We start from the raw sequence: 20,613 nt of genomic DNA, 5'->3' as shown, positions 1-20,613 counted from the left end.
AGTTTCACCCAAATCAAACGGTCAAATGCTCATGAAGTGACTGTCAGAGCAGTTCTGGAGATGTCGTTCATGTTTTCACGTTCTTATTTAGTGAGACAGCAGACGCTGAATTCACCGCGAGCTTAATGCGCGCTTACGTGTGTTTAATGAATGAAGAGGCGCTTCTGCACCATTCATTAACAGAGACACATAGAACATGCAGGATTCATATTTTAACAGACTATTCCGGCTTAATATTTACAGATATTCGTCCATATCGTAATTTGATGTAAGTGCAATGACCTATTTTTATTGAATTCATTAAAAATTTGGCAAATTCCTTGCCATTCCGCGTTAAACTGTAAATTTTTATGACTGGATTCCACGATTCCCTCCGCGTTTTCTGCATTGCGGAAATCATAGGGCCCTAGTTGTGGTATGCCAGCTCTATCTTGCAATGGACACACGCCACGACGTTCTGCTCGCCACGGCGGCACATATACAAAAATTGGAGAAGACTAGCATGGCCCCTGCGAAAGGATGACACGCAAATCTGTGGAGCGCTCCATCTTTTTTGGGAAGTTGTGGCCTAATGGTTAGAGAGTTGGACTCCCAATCGAAAGGTTGTGAGTTCAAGTCCCGGGCCGGCAGGAATTGTAGGTGGAGGGAGTGCATGTACAGTTCTCTCTCCACCTTCAATACCACGACTTAGGTGCCCTTGAGCAAGGCATCGAACCCTCAACTGCTCCCCGGGCGCCGCAGCATAAATGGCTGCCCACTGCTCCGGGTGTGTGTTCAGTGTGTGTACTGCTCCGGGTGTGTGTTCACAGTGTGTGTGTGTGTTCCCTGCTCTGTATGTGTGCACTTCGGATGGGTTAAATGCCATCCATCCATCCATCCATCATCTTCCGCTTATCCGGGGCCGGGTCGCGGGGGCAACAGTCTAAGCAGAGACGCCCAGACTTCCCTCTCCCTAGCCACTTCCTCCAGCTCTTCCGGGGGGACCCCGAGGCGTTCCCAGGCCAGCCGGGAGACATAGTCCCTCCAGCGTGTCCTAGGTCTTCCCCGGGGCCTCCTCCCGGTGAGACGTGCCTGGAACACCTCCCTGGGAAGGCGTCCAGGAGGCATCCGAAATAGATGCCCGAGCCACCTCAGCTGGCTCCTCTCGATGTGGAGGAGCAACGGCTCTACTCTGAGCTCCTCCCGAGTGACCGAGCTTCTCACCCTATCTCTAAGGGAGCGCCCAGCCACCCGACGGAGAAAGCTCATTTCGGCCGCCTGTATCCGGGATCTTGTCCTTTCGGTCATGACCCACAGCTCATGACCATAGGTGAGAGTAGGAACGTAGATTGACCGGTAAATCGAGAGCTTTGCCTTACAGCTCAGCTCCTTCTTCACCACGACAGACCGGTACAGCGACCGCATTACTGCAGAAGCTGCACCGATCCGTCTGTCAATCTCACGTTCCATCCTTCCCTCACTCGTGAACAAGACTCCAAGATACCTGAACTCCTCCACTTGAGGCAGGAACTCTCCACCAACCTGAAGTGGGCAATCCACCCTTTTCCGACTGAGAAGGGTGGAAAAGGGTGGGTTAAATGCAGAGCACAAATTCTGAGTATGGGTCACCATACTTGGCTGAATGTCACTTTACATCACTTTACGTTTGCCCACGCCCTCAAATCAAAATATTGCTGACTCCTTGCAGTATAGCATTTCGGACGCAGTGCTTGTGTCTCCTTCCACTTTGTGGTTGGCGTAAACTCGTTGTGTCACATTAAAAAAAATCATTGCCAAAGAACCTTACGTGAGATTTAAAATAAATTAAAAGAGGCTTCGAGGCAGAGGAATTTTTTGTAATCGAGTTACTTGAGGAATCGTTTCAGCCCTAGAATAACATAACAGTTGTTTTTTCGAGGCAAGCTGTACATAACTTCTAGTAATTGAGTGCACGTGCCCCCCTGCCACAGTTACGCGGTGATCATGTGGGAAACACTGCAGATATATTTATAATAAGTTCAACGCTAACGTTATAGTTTGACCTCTTATTAACGTTCGCGCTCTTCCATTGGTATTAGCTTTGTGGCTAATCTAATATAGCAATGCATTAGCGGCTGTAAGTGATGTTACAGAATATTTAGAAGTGATAATGATAGGACCGTTAGCTAGAACTACCACACCGTTTTTATATACAGTGTATGAACTAAATAATTTCACATGACGAACGACAGACTCACCGTCAAAACAGTACATCTCCGTGGCTTGGCTGATCGCTTCTGTAGTGGATTTCTGGTCCTGTTGTGAACTGGGGAGTTGCAGACCTCCCTCTGGTGGGCAAACTATGCAACACTCATAACATGAGAGATGCATGAGACTCTGTTTCTCATGTTTCATCAGCTGTTATAAACGCAAAATGCAATAAGCTCATATCGGACAATAATATAGGCCAGCCGATATATCGGTCGGGCTCTACTCCCTAGAACACTGTAATAAGAATTGATGGCTGCTCTGTCAATTCTTCGTCATCAGTTAGGAACCTGGGTGTGCTATTTGATAGCAATCTTTCCTTAGAAAGTCACGTTTCTAGCATTTGTAAAACTGCAGTTCTGCAAAAATATATTTAAATGAAGGCCTATGCTCTCAATGTCAAATGCAGAAATGTTAATCCATGCATTTATGACCTCAAGGTTAGATAATAGTAATGCTTTATTGGGTGGTTGTTCTGCACGCTTACAAACAAACTACAGCTAATCCAAAATGCAGCAGCAAGAGTTCTTACTAGAACCAGGAAGTATGACCATATTAGCCTGGTCCATTCAACACTGCACTAGCTCCCTATCAAACATCGTATAGATTTTAAAATATTGCTTATTACTTATAAAGCCCTGAATGGTTTAGCACATCATTATTTGACTGAGCTCCTGTTACATTATAATTCTCCACGTCTGCTATGTTCTCAAAACTCAGGCAATTTGATAATACCTAGAATATCAAAATCAACTGTGGGCAGCAGATCCTTTTCCTATTTGGCGCCTAAACTCTGGAATAACCTACCTAACATTGTTCGGGAGGCAGACACACTCTTGCAGTTTAAATTTAGATTAAAGACCCATCTCTTTAACCTGGCTTACACATAACACACTAATATGCTTTTAATATCTAAATCCATTAAAGGATTTTTAGGCTGCATTAATTAGGTAAACCAGAATCGGGAACACTTCCCATAACACCCGATGTACTTGCTACATCATTAAAAGAATGACATCTACGCTAAAATTAGTCTGTTTCTCTCTTATTCCGAGGTCACCATAGCCACCAGATCCAATCTGTATCCAGATCAGAGGGTCACTGCAGTCACCCGGATCCAGTACGTATCTAGACGTATCTAGGAAACAGATGATTCTTCTGCACAATCTGACTTTGCTGCAGCCTGGAAATGAACTGCTGGTTTCGTCTGGTCAGAGGAGAACTGGTCCCCCAACTGAGCCTGGTTTCTCCAAAGGTTTTTTCTCCATTCTGGCACCGATGGAGTTGTGGTTCCTTTGCCACTGTCACCTCTGGCTTGCTTAGTTGGGGTCACTTAATCTACAGTGGGGTTTTTCTCCAAAAATTCAGAATGAGGTGTTCTGTCACATGCTTGGTATGTGCTGTGCGTCCTTGAAACAAAGTCACTTACGCTCTTGAAAAAGGCCCTGGTGGCTGGTATAGTTCGTATTTAGCACAGACCTCACTTTGAAAGTCGATTGAACTGACTACAGCCAGTCTCCATGTTTGTTTGTTTGTCCTTTTTCAATTCATATTCCTTTTTTTAACTTAAACCACCAAGTGGCCTCTCGCAGCACCCTTTTGTGGGAAAGTCGTGGCCTAATGGTTAGAGAGTCGGACTCGCAATCCAAGGGTTGTGAGTTCGAGTCTTGGGCCAGCAGGAATTGTAGGTGGTGGGAGTGGATGCACAGCGCTCTCTCCACCCTCAATACCACGACTGAGGTATCCTTGAGCAAGGCACTGAACCCCCAACTGGTCCCTGGGTGCTTCAGCATAAATGGCTGCCCACTGCTCCGGGTGTGTGTTCACGGTGTGTTTGTGTGTTCACGCACTTTGGATGGGTTAAAAGCAGAGCACGAATTCTGAGTTTGGGTCTCCATACTTGGCTGTATGTCACATCACATTTTTTTACCTGACCTTTGACTAAGCCCGTGCACATGTGTGTCAATTTGGGTGAAGGAATCTCATTCCTTCCTGGAGTTATAGCCATTTGAGCCACTTCAGACACAACACCTTAGGACGTTTTGAGGTCCCCTCGCCAATGTGAATGGAAATTTCAATTTTTGGAAGAATATTGACAGTCAGACTCCAGAGAATTTGGGTGGCACTGGGTCAAATACCTGGTGCCAGGTTGCAAAGGAATGTTTACGAGAAAATCCAAAATAGCCAAAAATTTCGTCAGAGCGATGAGCCAATCTGAGACCTGCGTCTTGTTCAGCTCAAGCCAAGGATTCCAATGAACTCTGCGACAAACCATTTGGTAGTTACGAGCGATGCTGTACTGTCCGTCACTGCAGAGCCACTATCAGGCCGATCGGGGTGAGGCCCGGTGATGTTGCAGATGTGGGAGGGTACTACCATCCCCCAGTGTTTCAGGACTCCCTGACTTACCAAAGATGGGCATCGCCATTTTCGGATTCCTCCCCGCTGCATCATAGAAGCATCGCTTCTCAGCCTTTTGGTTAAGATCAAGTGTGATCGACCCAAATGTATCCAGCGAGAGAGGATGCACCTTTGCCGACCATGGTGGTGCGGTTGAAGAATACTGTTCGCTGACAAGTCAAGGTGGATGCAGCTACTGACGTTAAGAGAAGATTTGGAAGAGAGTTCGTGGTTACTGAGCTGTTGAGATACGTTTTTTGTTTGCAAGATTTTTCAGGCTCTAGCTTTATTGATTTGACTTTTTTTCCAACAGACAGACTGCGTGGCATTCTATGAAGCATGGGAGAAGAAAAAGGATCACTAGCACCTTTACCAACCTTTGCTCAGGATTTTCTGACGCTAACGATCAACCTGTACAATCCTTTTGTGGAACATGGTGATGTGTTAGCATTCTTAGCCAGGTATTGTGAGACAGTGAAAGGAGGATACCTTGTTAAGCTGAATGCAGACACAGCATCGCCAGGTGGTTTATTTCTTAACAACATTGGTCTTTCTTCATTGGATCAAACAGGGGCTTTTTGCTCTATCCAGGTCAACCAGTGTACTGCAGGAGGTGTGGCGCGCAGGGCCATATGATAGCAGACTGCACAGGAAAGAGATGCCTCTTATGTGGATCTGCAGAACACATTGCATCGGCTTGTCCAGAACCAAAAACATGCAGTTTATATGGAGGAGGAGATCATCTGTTCCGGGTGTGCCCTAGCAGACAGAAAACATATGCCAGCTTATTTAAGGAGAGACACGGTCTGCAGGCTGATTTTGGAGGTCTACTAGTGAGTGTTCCGGGCAGAGGTGAAAGTCAAGAGGGAGGCCCTTTATGAGTCGTTGCAGGTGCTGAAATGGTGAAAAGCCAGGTGACAGAAACAAGGTACGGTGTTGCATTTACGATGAGATGGAGCTGGGGAAGGCAGGGTCTACAGGTGGTGAAGTGGAGTCTCCCTTAGCAATGGAAATGGAGTTGATCATGATGAGGTCTGACACGATTTTTGGAAAGGGTCAAGTCAATTTTGCGGGATAAGAGGGGAATGGAGCAGGGAGTGAGGGAGGAGAAGGAGGAGATTGGACTGAGGTAACAGGGAAGGGGAAGGGAAAGGGGAAAAATATTTAGAGCGAAAAGCAAACATGTCACCTTGGGATGTTTTTTTGCAAGAATGCCATTTGAAGGATAAAAATGATGCCTCCGTTTTTTCAGCGGGGTGGGAAATGGATCCTTCCTTTTGGGGTGTGGGGAATGTCAATGCAGATGGGGTGGAAATCTTATTTTATTCACGAAACTTTGTTATTGAGTCTGCCATTGTCATTATCCCAGGTAGAGTAGTGGTTGCAGATGTGAAGTAGAGGGGGATAGGGGGATTTTGCTTTGTAAATGTCTACGCCCCGAGTAAATTGGGTGATAGGAAGGGGTTTTTGGAAAGTTTCGATGCAATTTTATATACAAATAGTAATTTGTATAGTGCTCTTTAATTTGATAGCTGGTTGGAAAAATCTGCAATGTTTGTTTCAGTCACAAGGGGAATGGTGGGAGGGATTCAAGGAGAGGGTTGCAGTTTTCTGCCATAAATGTGCTCAGAGGAGTTGCAAGTTCTATGGACAGGGGGTGCCTTGGGGACTGCTGATGGAAGGTCTAGGACTCCGTATCTGCAGGAGGTGATGAAGGATTATTATTGGGAGGAAGCAAAGTCCTTTTTGCAAGGTTCAAGCATCTGGAAGAGACTACATGATGAAAAGCCTACCAGCTTTTTCTTTGCAACGGTGCAGGGTAGGCAAAGGAAAAGTTACATAAAGGGTTTGAGGGGTGAAGGGTGGGGGTGCAGACATCAGGGAAGGGGATGCTGAAGGGTTTCATAGAGTTATTCGGTGAGAGAACTCCTTTAGTTACCGCATATGGGAAGTTTTTGGACAATATGGGAGGGGTTTAATGGAGGAAGAAAGAGCACCTGAAGGGCCCTTGACCTTGCAAGAGGTTGGTTTTGCAGTGGCTTCATTGAAAAAAGGCATGGCTCCAGGTTGTGATGGTCTTCCAGCTGTCTTCTATGAGGTGGTTTTGCTTTGGGTAGGAAGTGAACTGGTGGGAGTATACCAGGAGTGCTTAAGAAGGGGAAAGTTGGGATGACGATGAGAACAGGGTTGGTAACGTTGCTGCATAAGAAAGGGGCGAAGGAAGAGTTAGGAATTGGAGGCTAATTACTTTGCTGACCACAGATTACAAGGTGTTGGCAAAAGTCTTGACCGAGAGACTTAAGGTCATTGGAGCAGTTGTCCAGCCAGACCAGACATGTGGCATGCTGGGGAGGTCAGTGTCTATGAACGTGGCCTTAGTTATAGACATAATCAGCTGGGCAGAGCAAAGGCAGCTTCCTTTAGCCATCTTGAGCTTAGATCAGGAGAAGGCCTTTGACAGGTCGGCCATTCCAATCTGGATGCAGCCTTGAGGCATAAGGGGTTTGGTCCAGTGTTCAGGGTGTTAGATTGCTTTATAGAGAGGTATTCAGTAGAATAGGGATAAATGGACATTTTACAAAAAAGGTGAAACAGTTAGGGGGAGTATTGCAAGGGTGTCCTTTGTCCCCCCTTCTCTATATTTTATCTGTAGAACCTTTGTTGAGGGCAGTACCTTCTCTTAGGGGGGTCCACTTGCCTGGAGGTGAAGGAATATGTGCCAAACTGGCTGCTTATGCAGATAATGAGAGATTATACAGATGTTTTTGACTTCAGAGCATGACTTTGAGGTGGTTGGTAAAATCCTGGAGGAGATTTGCCAGGTGTCTGGGGCACAAGTGGATGTGGGCAAGTCATCAGTCATGTTCTTTGGTCAGTGGGCTGAAAGAGCAGAAGCAAGAGGAGGGTATAGTATTTATGCAGATAGTTTGAAGATTCTGGGAGTCAGATTTTTTAAAGGAGACAGCGCTAAAGAAAACTGGGAAGATAGGAAGGTGGAGTTCTAGGGGGCTGTCCATGTGGGGAAGATTAGAGGTGGTAAAGGCTGATCTTCTCCCAAGCCTAAATTATTTAGCTTATGTTTTCCCAGTTCCCTTTTGGTCTGGGAGAAGGTTAGAAAAGCTAGTTTTTTTTTTTTTTTGTGGAAGAAAAGCACAGAAATGGTTGCTAGGGGACAGATGTACAGCCCGATGAGGGATGGTGGAAGGGGAGACCCTTGCATCCCATTGAAGATGGAGGCTATTTTCTGCTCTTGGACAGCTTGCTTAACATCCCATTAGAGGGAGCACAAGGCCAGGTTTTTAGCCCAGTTTTTGTTGACTTTTCCTTTGAGATCTTTGGGCAATTGGAAAGGAACGAGGCCCTGGTTGGCAAATAGGCCAGAGCATTAGCGCAGGGTGGCACACTTTATTGCTCCGAAACCTTGGTGTCTAGAGCAGTCCCTGATATTAGAGCAAAGGAAACTACACCACAGACTGAGTGAGGAGTTAGTGGAAGGGATAAAAAAATAAGGGATTTGCCATATGAAGTTAGTTGGAAAATGTTGTGGCCGTCATATTTAACAGGCCTTTGCAAAGATCTCAACTGGGTAGCTGCCCTGAGTCGGTTACCAGTGAGAGAGAGGTTGTATAGACATGGCTCTGGCAGGTCTCCAAGGTGTCCAACAGGTTGCAGCCAAGAGAAGACAATAGAGCATGCCTTGTGGTCATGTCCAAGATCTGCAGGGCTCTGGAGGTCAGTCATGTTGTGGTGGGAGAGATGGAGTGGGCCAATTATTACAAGGGACTTAGTGTTGTACAGGCTGGGTTTAGATGTTTTTGAAGCACAACGAAGGAGAGTCATATGGGATACAATCTCACAGGGGAAGCATGTTCTATGGGAATGGAGAACAATGTCTCTGAGGAAAAAAAATCCTCGTTTGGAACCTAGAAAGATTATTTTTACAACTGCTGGGGAAAATGTCGGCAGAGGTTAAAGCGTTCAGAACATGTTTTGAGGATGAGGTGACTAGAAGGGTATGGAGAGGGCTGCAGAAGGTTGGGGTGGGGTAGAAGGAATTACTGTTATTTTTGGACTTCTGTTTGATTTTGAAACTTAATGTACATTTGACCATTGATTTTTGAATAGTATGATGCAATTCTGAAAGAGGACTTATTGTGTATTTTTTGCACATTGAATTTGTTGTTAAAGAATGTTTTGGTGTTAATAAAAAAAAAATCTGTTCTTACTTTAGCACTAGGCAGCTCTGGGGAAAGACAGATTCCAGATTCCTCCCTTATAGGAATAAAGGAAAGGCCTGACTTACAAGTAATTTATTTATTTTATGAATAAATGTCTATAGTTCCTTAAGGTTTTACCTTTTATTTTAATATTCATTCCTTTATTTAATAATTATTTTTGTTTTATATATCACTGGTCATGACAATCACAATCTCAGCTTTAAATGTGAGAAGTGTATGGTGACAAATACGAGCACAGAACATTTGAACATCAGAACTTTTTAAGTACACCCCCTTCTGATATTTTTTTACTTCAAGAATGTTCTCTCCCCTTTTTAACCAATTATAAGAAGTGGGAAGACAAATGGCCAAATTTTAATTATATTCTGCAGAGAAAATATAGGAAAGGGGCAGGGGGGATTTTAAAGAGGACAAAATGACAATTTATTGAAAAACATAACAGATTTTAGATTGACTGATGTTTTTAAATCATTGCATCCGTATAATGCGGGCTACACCTGGTTCAGTGGTGATAGTAAGAGAGCCTCTCGTATTGATTATGTTTTTATCAGACACTGGTCATTAATGGATGCTAGATCAACCCTCCTTTTCTTTTCTGACCACACTATGCTTTCTTGCACTCTATCACTTCCACCGGGTGTGAACACAGGCACAGGTCTTTGGAAGTTAAACTCCGTGTTGGAGGATCAGGATATAATGAAAGAATATATGGAGCAATACAGCAAATGGCAGACTTTACAATACTTTTTTGATTCAAGAGCACAGTGGTGGGAGATGGTGAAAGCAAGGACCAAGAGTTTTTGTAGCTGGGTGGGAAAAAAGAAAAGAGAACAATGGTGGGACTGCAAAAGCAATTACAACACTACTTTAATCTTTATAAATCAAAGTTTTGATATTATTGATGAAATTAAAGAAGTAAATAAAGAAATGCTGGAATTGGCTGAGGTTAAAAGTTGAGTTATTCTGAGAAGTAAAGAGAAGGAAATAGAGGAGGGAGAAAAATGCACAAGGTATTTCTTTAAGAAAGTTGTTAACTGAGGTGGATCAATGGTAAGTTTGAAAGATAAAGAAGATATTATAACAGACACAAAAGACATTTTAACAGTAGTTGAGAGCTTATATGAGTAGCTGTATGAGGAAAAGAATAGTGATCAAAGTATTTTAAATGAAATTCTAACCTTTGTATACAAAACAGTAAAAGATAATGGTATTTTAGTAAATTTCAACCTCCTTGAGATAGATAAAAGTATTTAAAAAATCAAAAGGGGTAAGTCTCCTGGAGCTGATGGTCTTCCTTTAGAATTTTACTTGACTTTTGGGGAAATTTTAAGACGAGGCTTATTGGCTGATTTTAATTACTTTGACAACCTCAATCGATTTCCGGACATTTTTAGGATGGGTATAAATGACATTATTACACAAAAAAGACGATAAGACAGACCTGAAAAATTGGCGGCCCATAACTTTTTTAAATTTTGATCGTAAACTTTTTAGATGCACTGCAGAGAGAGAAAGAGAGCTCATGTGCAAGAAAGTGTAGAGTCATGGCAGTATTTACTCGTAAACCAAATCACAACCTGTTAAGAACCATCAAAGAATCTCATCACCTTAATTAAAAGGGGTCAAAGCCTAGAAGCACATCTTCATAGTTGGGACAGTGTTTTCTCTACTTCCTGTTGGCCTTCTGTAGCTAATCGTAGCTCCGTGTAGCTGTTTTTATTTAGTATTTAGTACTTTATCCTACTGTAGTAAAATGATCAACCATTTTTTTGGGAAAGTGGTACATTCCACCTGTATAAAAGGGGATGTGATTGACATCCAGGTAGCATGTCATTTGGGGTCACGGACATGACGTCATCTTGTGTGCGCCGTGTTTATGTCCAGCAGTGTGGCTGAGGAGAGATTTTTTTAGATGCGGATAAACTTCTATCTCTACAAACCTCCAACTCGTACGCCAGTGAGTGCGCGGGTCGGTGTGATTCATTATCTGCAGGTATGTCACGTGTATGTCTCATATAGGTGTACATGTAGGTGTTTGCTGGGGATCCTGAGGCGGTAAATTTTGCATTTAACACGTTTTGTGTTTTTAGTGACACGGGAGGCCAGGAGGTGTTGCAGCAGGGTTTCAGTCTCGGCACCGGAGAGCTTCTGGGCGGGGTGGACTGTCCTTCATTGTGCCTGCTAATTCTTTCAACTACTCTTCTGCCATTTACCGGACGGTGAATGTTGTGGTACTGCATACTTTGATCAAATTGACCGACTTAATTGTAGCGCACTGGGGGGTTACCGTGACAACCGGAACCGCTCGCGTTCCCGGCCTGAAGTGACTCATTGCTCTCAAACTAATTTGACTTTAACTTTGTGGGGGGTAATTACAGACGAATCATTAAGTGTTTGACGCAACCATTGTGTTTAACTGCCGTTTCTCTGTCAGACTAGTTTCTTTTGAATTGCTTTACTTAAGATTGTATTTTATTTTATTTTGTTTGTATGCATACTGTGACACGTCACAACCTGTTGTGTTGCCCACAGTCTGTGAGTACCAGTGAGTGAGGATTGCCAGTGACCTGGTGTCCTTGTTTCCGTCAGGCAGCGAGTGATAAGTGTTTCTGACAAATAATAACCTGATGTGCATATGTGACTGTGTATGAATGTGGGTATTTTGTTTCTTATGTTGTTCTGTTTCCTTTCCCTTCAGAATTGGGGTACCAGTCCTAGCCAGTGTCGTGTGTGGTGGTGGTGCGGCTGTAGGTTTGCGGTGTTCACAACGTGGGTGATGATGCTGTGTGGTTAGAGCACAAGTGTTTGCTGTGTTCATTGGATAAGTAACTTGAGTCCCCCAGTTCTGAAATCGGAAAATTGTTTGTCTTTCATATTTTTATGATCCATGCCTATCCCTTTTTTTAGTGCTTATTAAAATAATCAATTTTGTATATATAAATTAGTGATTTTGAATAAATTGTTGAATTCTGTGTACTGTGTCTGATATCTGTCTCAGCCACCACGTATCTGTGTGCTGGTGATACATTTGTATACCGGTAGGTCCCCGGCCAGTTTCCGGGGTGGCGTAGTCTATATTTCTTGCCATAGTTGGCGCTGGGTTAAATTCCCGACAACAGCATTGCCACACTACTATCACTCTGTTTTTTTAAAGTGATAAATATAACTTAATTCACACCATATTTCTGATATTATCAATCAATCTTATCAGATTAATTTTGATCATTCACTTTTATTTTATATCCGTGAGTGCAGTACACCTGCAAAGCATTAGCACTCGTTAGCTTGTCATTAGCGTTTTCTTTCGAACCTATCGCTGTTTTCTTTTCTCCTCTCCTCTCTCTCACTCGAGTTTTTCACAAGTTCATCAAACAACTGCAGTAAGAATATTTCATCAAGCACGGTGAGTAATGGCTTCTCCTGCTATTGTTATTTGTACCTCTTGCCACATGTACAGTTTATCTATCTCTGTCGCTGATGAGGGATTCACATGTGATAAATGGAGGGAAATAGTTAGGCTGACAGAGAAGATTTCAGAATTACAGACAGGCTGACAGAGAAGATTTCAGAATTACAGACATGCATCTAAACTTTAATTGAGGACAGTAAGAATGTTAGGGCTCTAGATACGGCTTTGGATGCGTCTAGCTCAGGGATTCCTGTACATTGTCCGGTTCCAGCAGAGCCCCTGCAGCAGGGCAACTGGGTGACGGTGAGGCAGCGTAGTCGTGGGTCAAAACACCGCTCTTCTGTTCTGATCAAAACATTAAACAGGTTCTCCCCACTCAGTGATGCACCCACTGAGAAACCTGATGAAAGTGCTCTAGTTATTGGCGATTCTATTGTACGGAAGGTGAATATAGAGACACCAGCCACCATAGTCAAATGTTTACCGGGAGCCAGAGCGCCTGACATCTTGGCAAATTTAAAAGTGCTGGCTAATGCTAAACGTTAATACAGTAAGATTGTTATTCATGCCGGTGCTATAATGTTCGACTTCTCTTTAAAGTTATTTTTAGTGATCTCCGACTGGCGGTGTGTGAACTTGCAAGCACGATGTCAGACACTGTAATATGCTCTGGTCCCCTCCCTGCTTACCGTGGTGACGAGATGCATAGCAGATTGTCATCACTCAATGGCTGGATGTCTAAGTGGTGCCCACTGACCTGTTGAAAATAGATGGTCTTCATCCCTCCTGGGGTGGCGCCACTCTGCCCTCTAGAAATATGGCAAATAGTCTTAGTGTTTATACTTGACTAACTGGGGCCCAGGTCAGGAAGCAGACAGACTGGCTAAACCGACCGTCTGCTAGCTGCCTCCCGTCACAGAGGTCAGTTAATTCTCAGCACATAGAGACACTTTCACCTTAAAGTGAAAGCTTGGCTTATTGATCAGATCCCTTTCTACGAAAACACTTTTTGTAAATAATAATCATAATATAGATGTGCTCTGTTTGACAGAAACTTGGCTAAAACCTGATGATTACATTTTAATTGAGTCCACCCCCCAAGATTACTGTTATAAAACATGAGCTGCATCTAAAAGGCAAAGGGGGAGGTGTTGCTTCAATTTATAACAACGTTTTCAGGATTTCTCAGAGGGCAGGCTTCAAGTGTAAATCGTTTGAAGTAATGGTGCTTCATATAACATTATCCAGAGAAACAAATGTTAATGATAAATCCCCTGTTATGTTTGTACTGGCTACTGTATACAGGCCACCAGGGCACCATACAGACTTTATTAACTTGTTAAATCATCTAAACCAACAACATGTATGTTAGACCCTATACCATCTAAGCTCCTAAAAGAGGTGCTTCCAGAAGTCATAGATCCTCTTCTGACTATTATCAATTCCTCATTGTCATTAGGATATGTCCCCAAAACCTTCAAACTGGCTGTTATTAAGCCTCTCATCAAAAAAAACACAACTTGACCCCAAAGAACTAGTTAATTATAGACCAATCTTGTCCTGCTTCTTCAATAAACAAGCTACAGGTAGTCCAAAATGCAACAGCTAGAGTCCTTACAAGGTCAAGAAAATATGATCATATTACCCCAATTTTACAGTCTCTGCACTGGCTACCTATTAAGTTCCGTATCAGTTACAAATTATCATTACTTACCTATAAGGCCCTAAATGGTTTAACTCCTGCGTACCTAACTAGCCTTCTACGCTACAACCCATCACGCACCCTAAGGTCACAAAACGCTGGACTTTTGGTAGTTCTGAAGACCAAAAATTTGTTATTTTAATATTACTTATTTATTTGTGAAGTTTACTGCATGAGTTAAAGTCTGCATGAACATGTAGGATCATATGACAGACACAGGGAGAGGAACTAATTTTGACCATACCAGAATGTCTAGATGAACGTGTATGGAATATGTTCCACCGATGCATAGGGTGGTTTCTTCTTTCCACCAATGTACACTAACTAAGCATCCAAAACGCCGCTTTTAACGCCACTCCTACCACGGCGGCGGCGGCGGTATGAAGTGCATTTGCAGCTTTTGACCACTGAGTGGCGCTTTAACCACAAGTTATCAAACAAGCGCATCAAAGCACATTTTCGCAAATAGACGTCAGTTTTGCCTCGCTGATGTGTTACATTTGATGGCTTCAGTCAAGGAAAATGAAAGAAAAACACTATAGTTTAAATATTTAATATATTTAATATTTAATATTCACAGATGAAAGTTTGGTATTTATGAAGTTATGTGCATTTCTTAGAACGAGAAAGAGAAAGAGTCTTTGCTTATATTTTCTAAGCTACATGGAATTAAACCATATTTTAGATTGGACACATTTAAAAGGTGTGCAGTATTATTTATATTATATAAATTATGCGTTATATTATTCAGAAATTGAGAAATTAAGATTAAGAAATTGTTGCATGTTTAAATGTGAAGCACTGTATAATTTAGTTCCCTTTATTTAGGCCTAATTTGCCTAAAACAAGAAACGAATAAAATTAAACCAGAACGATTAAATCTTTGAAACTCTAAAGAATTTATAAAACGTCCTCACGATTAAACTCAAGTTCTCTCATTATAATCAACAACATTCACACGATGTAAAAAAAAAAGCTTTAGTAATTTACAACTTAAGTAATTTTAGAGTAATGTTAGAGTCTGCACTGCGGATCATTTCAGAAAGATAACAGCTTTAACACCAGTATTAAAGACTTTTTAAAATAAGTTGAGCTCAAAACTCACTCTTAGTTAGTTTTAAATAACTTGATCCGATGTGGATTATAATCACTAAACAAGGCAGAAATATTTAGAAGCGATGTAAAAGACTATGCACGCTAAACATTAACGTTACCATAGTAAACATGGTAAATATGGCCGCTTGGATAAATCAACAAAGACGTAAGCTTTTTATTCTCTATCACAATTGTGTATTTATTAAGTAACATTTTATCTGTCGTCTCGTTTCGTGAGTTTACCTCCACGTTGCATATCATCAAAATATAATAATGATTTTTGTTCGGGAGCTTTTATAAAAATAGAGAGTCTACGCTGAGGATCATTTCAGAAAGATAACAGCTTTAACAACAGCATTAAACACTTTTTTAAATAAATCAAGCTCAAAACTCTCTTTCAGTCAGCAGCGAGTCTTTGAAATAACTTGATCCGATGTGTATTATAATCACCATACAAGGCAGAAATATTTATAAGCGATGCAAAAGTCTGTGCACGCTAGGCATTAACATTACCATAGTAAACATGGTAAATATGACCGTTTGAGGAAATCAGACGTCACCTTCGTATTCTCGTGTATTTTAGTAATGTATATTATCTGTCAAAAGCCTCATCTCTAGAGTTTAGCTCACGTCATAAAAATAAATTGTGGCTAATAAACAGAAACAGACTCGACTGAATAAGCAGGCTATTTTCATAAGCGTTAAAAATAAATAAAATAGAAATAAGTGTATTTATGTGTGATTAATTTTGAGTCCTGATAAATTAAATCAATAGCTTATGATCAATGTATCACTTACTCTACATCGATGCTTTTGAATGTTAATATATAACAAAGCATGCAAACAAACGGCCGCTTTTATCATCTTCGTTTTGTGATCGAGCATGTTCCAGTTACTTTTTCTGATAACTTCTCTTTGTTGGTGAAATAATGAGGTTGCATGACGTTGTTCTGAGAGGCGTGTAAAGGGCGTGTTTTAGTGATGTGCAGCGGAGCTTCAGGGTCTACTGTGGAAACCCTGCGCTATTCTGGCCTCGGTGCTACAGGCCTGAGGCTATGAGCCCCGCCCCGCCCGCTTTAAGCCCTGGCTCGCACTGGCCCGAAATGCGGCTATTGATACCAGAAACAGGCTCCGCCTTCACTCCGTGAATAAAGTATTTCAGTATGTTTGAAATGTTATGTTCATAACATAGCATATAAAATAATAGTAAAAATTTAACATAAATAACAGGAGAGTTTAAAGTGGCTTAAGCTATGTGTAAACTTTTTTCCCTATATCACATGCCAAACTAATAACATTGTAAGCATTACATCTTTAATTGCTGCTTTCTGCTGTGAAAATTTAGTTTGTGATGAAAATAACATCTTTGTCAGTTATTTTATCTAAACAGATCGATTAACTTCAAGATTTTAAAATCAGATAGCATGCTGATAATGTAGCACTGTAAGATTACATTTGTTTGAACGCATTATGAAAGCGATTGAGTGTGAATCTGTTTAAATCATGCTTTAACCCGAAAATAATCAGTAAAAGAAACAGATTAACTCTTAACATCCCGCTCGACTCTTGCAGTCAACCTTCTGATCAAGCTAAATATGTTGGCTGTTGGCATGAATTTTACTCGTGATAAGAAGCTTATATTTAAGTGTTTGTGCAAAAATTATTAATGTGCATTAATGACAGGGAGGTGCCGTCTCATCACTTTAATTTTTCATGATAATGAATGTATAATTTTTTAATTAACATAATATCGTGGTGTCTCACATAGGTACATTAAAAATATATCTACAGAAAGCTTGAAATGTTTTTAAACGAAAAGGAATAGTGTAATGTGTGAATGTTGCATTTCTCTCGTCGGAGAGAGCCAGCACTGTGAATATAACCAAAACAACAGTCCTATATAAACCGGTTCAGCAAGTGAAAGCCTCATGACACTATCCATATGAAAGAGCAATTCACACCTTTATCTCGACCCCACAAGCCATGAATAACTATCCAAAACCCAACCCCCTCCAGCTGAACAGAATTCGGTCTGTGTTTTGGCTCTGAGGAATGGTGTGTTACTGAAACATGCCTGCACTCAGCAGCACTACTCTTTGTATTCATAATTTTCTCGCAGCCCATATTAGTATTTTCACAAGACCGTAATGATAATAACAAATCAATTAATAATTCATAATTATTTTACAAAAATCATTGTTATTTGTGATCGTGGATGTTTGCGGGAGGCTTTAAGACCAAGCGGAGTCCTCTGTTCCCGCCTCACAGCGCGCGGGTCTCCGAGGCTTCACCGTCTGCGGTTTGACTTTACTGAATCAGATTGAGGCGAACTTATTGATCATGAGCCCAGCATTTAGCAAGGCAGGAGAAGTCTAACGGAAGGAAGACGTATATCATTGAGCTAATGCTGTTAAAGAGAGAGAGAAGTCTAGGACTATTCTTAAACTTGGAGCTCATTATATTGAAGTACAAATCCAAACACCACAAACGTTATGCACTTTATGAATAATGAAATGTTATGAAAATTATGCATTTTATTTATTCACATGCTGTATGGTTGAAATAATAATTTAGTTCACAACTTTAAGTTCCGTTGTTTAAAAAAAATGCTTTATTGGCTAATGTTTCATAAACCTTCAGTTGTTATGCTCTAAAGTATTTTTAATGACATTATTTTATTATTATTATTATTATTATTATTATTATTATTATTTGAATAATTGTAGCTTACATAAATAGGTAAAGCAAAACAAATACTCGGATTGTCCCTTATTTTTTCCCTTATTTTCATAAAGAATAAACACGTATTTTTTACAAGAATAAACATAATAACATATTATTAATTAATAAAAATAATTTAAGCAATAAAAACCTTTATTTTTTTACTTGAATTTAAATACTATTAAACTAACTTTAAATTCTCAAGGGGTTTATAAGTTAAAAAAAGTTCTAAATGAACTTGTGTTAACAATATAATTAGAACTAACAATATAATTGGATTTTTTTTTAAATGAACAATTCCTGTATAAAATGGGACAGCAACCTTTATATCAGTGGTTCTCAACCTTTTTTCCAGCGAGCCTGCACTATGGTCTAAGTGCAAGTCTACGCATATAATTTACATATTACGTCAGCAATACAAACAAACCTGATTTATAATATTATAGCCTAACTATTATGATATATAATCTATTACATTCATTGAAATAAACAATTCTACTCCCCATAATAAAACACCCGATGCTGTCGGGAGCTGACCAATTTTGTGAGATTCAGCTTGAAAGAAGTAACACAAAGAAGTTGCGATTGTAACGCCTGTTATACTTTCCGCAATCTGGACGCGCACACGGCCAGCGTGGACGCAGACTTCTTCAATTTATACTTCTGAATGCGCAGGCTGATGGACAGCTCTAATTGCCCAGAATTATTGCACATCTGACTGTCTTTATATTCTTTTATTGACTGATTGCACAGGTTCGAGTAGCAATGAGCTTCTTCACTCTGGCTGCACATGTGCAATTTTGCTTTTGAAGCCTACTGACCAGGCGCACCTGTCCGCGCGGTCATCTGCTAGAGTCTCTGCACACACTCTCCAATGACGATTTTTACTTCACGCCTAGCTAACGGTCCATAGCGGACTCGTGGACGCCGAAAGTTTGACAGAGGGTTTAAGATGCAGGCTTGCATGACCTGACGCGCAACATTTCAGAAAATGTGCGTTCACAAATGTAGCCTATTTTGATCCAAATATGGAAAGCACTTTTGAATTTAATAATATGAGGTTCTCTCTTGAGATATTTTTCCATTTATCTGAACTTCTTCAAGTGAGTTGCAGGGCAAAAAAAAAATCCAGCACTTCTCCTTCAATAGCCTACACTGTATTCCCGAACAGTATAACCTACTTATAAAAAATAAGTGAACTATACTTAAAACTGTGAAATAGTTCATTCAACTTAAAACTTTTAAGTTTGTTCAACGATTTGGCGTTTTGACTTCCAGGAACTTAAATAAAATAAGTAAAACATGACGTCATCTTATTACCATAGCCTTATTTTTGCCTCTTGGTGGTGGTAATGAGCTTTATTGCGTTCCAATCTGCCAATTCAACAAAGAAGAGTCTCTACACTCAAAAACATTTTAAAGCCTTTTTAATAGATATACAAATATCAATAGTAAAAATTTATCAAATTGAATTTAATGATCCTTACATATTTTAATTGAATAATTGATTAGGGATTGTTCAGTTATTCAATTAAAATATGTATGAGTTATTTAATTCAATTTGATGGAATTTTACTATTAATTGAAATGCATAAATCTAAATTGTAGTGTCCTCGTTGCACTTTATTTGCTATTTTTAAAACATATTAGGTAAAACTCTCCAAAACAGACTAGTCAACATGACCATCATGATATGTCCGTTTATTTCATGACTGTAAAAATAACAACGAAGTAAAACAAATTAACAAAGCCTCATATTTGCCTCTTGGTGGCAGTAATGAGCTTTATCGCGTTCCAATCTGCCAACGAAAAGGAAGAGTCTACTCAGTGCACTTTATTTGCATGTTTTTAAAAACACAACATACCAGGTAAAGTTTCTGTCGTCTGCGGTTTGTTTAGCGCCTATAATCTGGTAAGTACTTCTTAAAACTTTTTAAAAAGTTGTTCTAGTAATCTGCATCAGAATGTGACAATATAGTCATCCAACTGAAACTATTGTTGCGTTTAGCGACCTAAAATGATCAGGCACACTTTAGGCCTGATGTTATTTGTGGAGTGATGGATCTAAATTTTAACCATTTAGGGACATAGTTGATGTATGCTCGCAATCGCATTGCACGGATATTAATTTGTGGTACCGCTGGTTATCACAGTGCTTGTATTGAAGTTTTTCGATTACAGAACCTAAATTGAAACAGAAAAAAATATATATAGATTAAAACCACTTTCATTCAATATTACTTGTTTTTTATCCAATGCTTAAAATTAAATTAGCTGCAATGGAAGCCAAATGTTATAAATTCTGAAATTGTTGTATGACTTTGACATGTCTCTGCCTCACTATTAATTTGTGTTTTTCTTTTCTCTACAGGTGAAAACTTGTGAGACCAGAGCATATACGCGAGTAAAATTACAATTTGGAATTTGGGGGTGAAAATACATATGTAAAGACTAAAAGTATGCAGTGTTTTTAAAACTGATAACAACTGATTTTAGAGGTTGGCATAGCTCAGGGTTTGCTCATGTCTTGTCATTGTCATGATTTTTCATGATGGATTGGAAATGCAGGTTATGATTGAATTCCTATGTGATTCTCTTACTTTTGTTTTCTTATTTAACATTTCTTTATGTTATTCGTTTGAATGCTTGCTTTCAGATTGCTGCAGAATTCCACAGAATTTTTAATATCAGCTTCAGAAAAACAAGTTCTATGCAGAGCTGGACAGACATACTCCTCGACTGATTGCTGTTTACAGGCTGAAGGCTGCCCGTACAGGCAAGGCAGCAGAAGCACTGAGAAGCATCTGTAGTGCCTATGATCT

General features: G+C 40.5%; 1 pseudogene; it reads left to right on the top strand.

Annotated features, from left to right (window-relative positions):
- Positions 1-461: 461 nt before the first annotated feature.
- LOC113068709 (uncharacterized) lies at positions 462-554 on the top strand (annotated as a pseudogene).
- The last annotated feature ends 20,059 nt before the right edge of the window (positions 555-20,613 follow it).

Source organism: Carassius auratus, linkage group LG48F (assembly GCF_003368295.1).
Source record: "Carassius auratus strain Wakin linkage group LG48F, ASM336829v1, whole genome shotgun sequence".
In the NCBI taxonomy this organism is placed as follows: Eukaryota; Metazoa; Chordata; class Actinopteri; order Cypriniformes; family Cyprinidae; genus Carassius; species Carassius auratus.
This window is presented reverse-complemented; position numbering and strand designations above follow the sequence as displayed.